Source organism: Oratosquilla oratoria, chromosome 26, assembly GCF_046742065.1.
Source record: "Oratosquilla oratoria isolate Oo_2021 chromosome 26, ASM4674206v1, whole genome shotgun sequence".
In the NCBI taxonomy this organism is placed as follows: Eukaryota; Metazoa; Arthropoda; class Malacostraca; order Stomatopoda; family Squillidae; genus Oratosquilla; species Oratosquilla oratoria.
The window spans coordinates 33,619,212-33,624,211 of NC_134802.1; positions in this window are offsets into that span (position 1 = coordinate 33,619,212).

Sequence of the window (5,000 nt, forward strand, 5' to 3'; positions counted from 1 at the left end):
TCAATCTTTCAATTATCAATCATCAATTATCCAATTACTCAATTATCAATTATCATGTAATCACGACTCATCGTCACTCATTGCCATTTTTTTAAGGTTCTGGAATTGAGATTGATTGATTGATTAAAGGTTATCTGGCGTCGTAACTGCAGAGGTCATAGACGCTCTGGAATTGAGAAGCCTTTTGTTTTATTACAAAATTGAAAATCATAATTATCTTATAATTTGATAGAAGTTCTGTTTTATATTCAGATTCCCTACATGATGTAGAAACGTATAATTTGTAACAGCAGTCCATAACTCCCCTCCCCTAAATTCTTGTCTTGGGTCCCTCGGTGGCTTCAAGCGGAACAAAACAAGAGTACCAAGGGCATGAGGAAGTTGCTCTCCTTCCCCTTCCCCTTCACTCTCTCCCCTTCCTCCTCCTTCCCTCCCCTTCCTCCTCCTTCTCTCCCCTTCCTCCTCCTTCTCTCCCCTGTCCCTCCTTCCCTCTCCTGTCCACTCCTTCCCGTCTCCTGTCCCTCCTTCCCTCTCCTGCCCACTCCTTCTCTCCCCTTCCCCCTCCCTCCCTCCTCTTCCTCCTCCTTCCCTCCCCATCCTCCTCCTTCCCTCCCCTGTCCCTCCTTCTCTCTCCTGTCCACTCCTTCCCTCTTCTGTCCACTCCTTCCCTCCCTCTATCAACTCCTTCCCTCCCCTGCCCTCTCCTTCACTCCCTTCCCCCCTCTTTCCCTTCTCCGCCCACTCCTTCCTTCCCCTTCCCCCTCCTTCTCTCCCCTTCTCCCTCCTTCTCTCCCTTCTCCCTCCTTTCTTCCCTTCACCGTCCTTCCCGATTTTAATAACTATACCCTTGGTTCAACTTCGCCGGTGGCAGGGTTCGAACCGCCATTCCATTGATCTTCGCCGCAAGTAATGACTTCCTAACCCGCTCGGCCAGCGAAACTACGCAATATATATATATATATATATATATATATATATATATATATATATATATATACATACATATATACATATATATATATACAGTTATATATAATATATATATATATATATATAATATATATATATATATTTTTATCATTATATACATGTATGTATATATATATATAATATATATACATTATATATATATATTATATATATATATATAATATATATATATATATATATTTATATATGTATATGTATGTGTATATATATATATATACACATATATATACATATATATACATATATATATAAATATATATATATACAATATATATATAATATATATATATATATATATATATATTATATATATGTATATAATATATATATATACATATATATATATAATATATATTATATATACATATATATATATATAATATACATATAAATATTATATATATATATACATATATATATATATATATATATATACATATATATATATGTATATGTACATATATGTATATATATATATATATATATATAATATATATATATACATATATATATATATAATTTACATATATAATATATACATATATATATGTATATGTATATATATATGTATAATATATATATATATATATGTATATATTATTATAAAATATATATATATATATATTGTGTGTGTGTTTTGTGTGCATGTGTGATCTACTGCAACGGCAACAAAAGAGATGCTTTCACAGTTCTTGGATGTCGTGGATCAAATCTGGGTGTCCGCCCAAGTGGCTACAGGTAACCAAGTATCAACTCCAAGTACAGCGTCGAGTACAAGGTGGTCTGCCCTTCTTGCAGGCAGTGTCTGTGACGGGCGACAAAATAACCTCCCGATTGTAAAAAAAAATAATAATGATAATAATAATGATAATAGTAACCTACAAGACATCCCGAGTGAATACAGAAAACCGTTACAATAAAAGAAGAAAAAGGAAGAAATTGTTTACAAAATAATAAAAATCAACAAGGCTCCCGAGTGAATAATAACAATAATAATAATAATAATAATAATAATGATAATAATAATAATAATAATAATAATAATAATAATAATAATGATTAATAATAATAATAGTAATAATAATAATAATAATAATAATAATGATGATGATGAGATAATAATCAATAATAATAATGATAATAATAATAAAAAACAAATAATAACAATAATAAAAATAAAACAATAAAAATAAGAATCAATAATATAATTTTTAAACCTTGACCCGTTTTTGATTCGTTTCCCGTTTCGGTCGCGCACACTACGAAAAGCGGGACACCCCTTTTAGACTCTTGAGATATTTTAGATCCTCTAGATCTTTTAGATTCTTGAGATCTTTTAGATCCCTGAAATCTTTTAGATGCTTGAGATCTTTTAGATCGTCTAGATATAGATTCTTAAGATCTTTTAGATCCCTGAAATCTTTTAGATGCTTGAGATCTTTTGGATCCTGAGATCTTCTAAATCCTTGAGATCTTTTAGATCCTTGAGATCGATAGAGCCTAAGGTCTTTAGATCGCTGAGAGCTTCAAGATCCTCGAAATCTTTGAGAACCATTAGATCTTTATGATTCTAGAAATCATTTAGACAATTGGGTTCTTTTAGACCCTTGAGTTCTTGCGCGAAGCGCAAAAGCCCCCTGCGGAGCAGGGCCGGCGAAGCCGGTGGGCTTGTAATAATAAATACAAAACTCCCAAAATCAACACCTCCCGAGTGAATACAGAAAACCGTTACAAGATAAGAAGAAAAAAAATCTTTACAAAACCCAAAAATTCAACAAGACTTCCGAGTGAATAATAATAAAAAAACTCCCAAAATCAACAAACCTCTCCAGTGAATACAGAAAATTCGTTACAAGAAAAGAAATAAAAATAAAAAAGAAGAAAATAATTCCAAACCCCCAAAAATCAACAGAACCGTCCGAGTGAATAGAAAATAATAATAAAAAACTACCACAACAAAACAACAACAAACCCTCCCGAGTGAATACAGAAAACCCGTTACAAAAGAAGAAAAAGAAGAAAAAGAAAAGACAAAAAGGAGAAAAAGGAGAAAAAGGAGAAAAAGGAGAAATAGAAGAAAAGAAGGAAAATAAGAAAAAGAAGAAAAAAGAAAAGACGAAAAGGAGAAAAAGGAGAAAAAGAAGAAAAAAATAAGAAAAATAAGAAAATAGAAAAGACGAAAAGGAGAAAAGGAGAAAAAGAAGAAAAAGGAGAAAAAAGAGAAAAAGAAGAAAAAGAAGAAAAGAAGAAAAAGAAGAAAAAGGAGAAGAAAAAGAAGAAAAAGAAGAAAAAAAGAAAAAGAAGAAAAAAAGAAAAAAGAAGAAGAAGAAGACGAAGAAGAAGAAAATAGGACCTCTGTACACAATCCTGCGCTTCAGTCGTGCCTGCCGACCAACTCCAAGAGCTCCTACGCCATCAGGAGGATTTTTGTGGAGTTGCCTCTGGGCCTCCTCCTCAGTCACCACGTCCCTCCACAGTTGCGTGCGGACGTGACAAGTGTTCGGCGAACAGCAAGTGGAAGTGACACGTGTCACAAGGGGACGTCACCCCGTTATAACGAACATAGCGTTACCTTCGAGTCAGTATCCTACGCCGCAGGGCAGAGTATGATTTTTTTGATTATGATTTCTAAATATTTTCAACGACCTAAAAAAAATAAATAAATAAATAAAATAAATAAATAAATAAATAAATAAATAAATAAATAAATACCGCCAGCGCGTTGGACCAAGGGCATGCTTCACTTAATTTCACGCTACAAAGTCCTCCGAAAGGGGCACCGTTCTAGCCTTCTGATAGGGAGGAATTCGCAATGCTTAACCGAATTATCATTAAACCCGATCATTTCCAGGATCATTTTTTGCGACAGTGAGATCGTGACCGTTCTTGGGACGGGTGTTCCTGCCACGCTGTCACCCGTCACCTGTCATAACCAAAAGCGTCTCCTACCTCCCACCCACATCCCACACCTCCCATCTCCCAACTCCCACCCACATCCCACACCTCCCACCCTCATACCCCAACTCCTACATCTCCCACCCCCATCGCCCAGCTCCCACCCACTCCATCCACCAACTCACAATCCACATCCTCCATCTCACACCCACCCATCCACTACTTGAAACACTCCATCCCACAAATCCCATCCACCCCATCCTCTACCTCACCTCTATCCACCACCCCATCCCCATCCCCCTGCCCCTAACTCCCAACTCCCATCCAAGCACCTCCCATACCCCCACCTCCCACCCCATCCCCCACCCCATCCCTCACCTATCACCCCCATCCCTCACCTCCCACCTCCCAACTCCCATCCCCAAACCTTCCACCCCATCTCCCACCCCCATCTCTCACCTAACACCCTATCCCCCACCTCCCACCTCCCAACTCCCATCCCCAAACCTTCCACCCCATCTCCCACCCCCATCTCTCACCTAACACCCCATCCCCCACCTCCCACCCTCATCCCCCACCTCCCACCCCCATCCCTCACCTAACAAACCCCATCCCCCACCTCCCACCCTCCTCCCCCTCCTCCCACCCCATCCCCCATCCCCCACTCCCATCCCTCACCTAACACCCCCATCCCCCACCTCCCACCTCCCAACTCCCATCCCCAAACCTCCCACCCCATCTCCCACTCCCATCCCTCACCTAACACCCCATCCCCCACCTCCCACCCTCCTCCCCCTCCTCCCACCCCATCCCCCATCCCCCACTCCCATCCCTCACCTAACACCCCCATCCCCCACCTCCCACCTCCCAACTCCCATCCCCAAACCTCCCACCCCATCTCCCACCCCCATCCCTCACCTAACACCCCATCCCCCACCTCCCACCCTCATCCCCCACCTCCCACCCCATCCCCCACCCCCATCCCTCACCTAACACCCCCATCCCCCACCTCCCACCTCCCAACTCCCATCCCTAAACCTCCCACCCCATCTCCCACCCCATCCCTCACCTAACAACCCATCCCCCACCTCCCACCCTCATCCCCCCACCTCCCA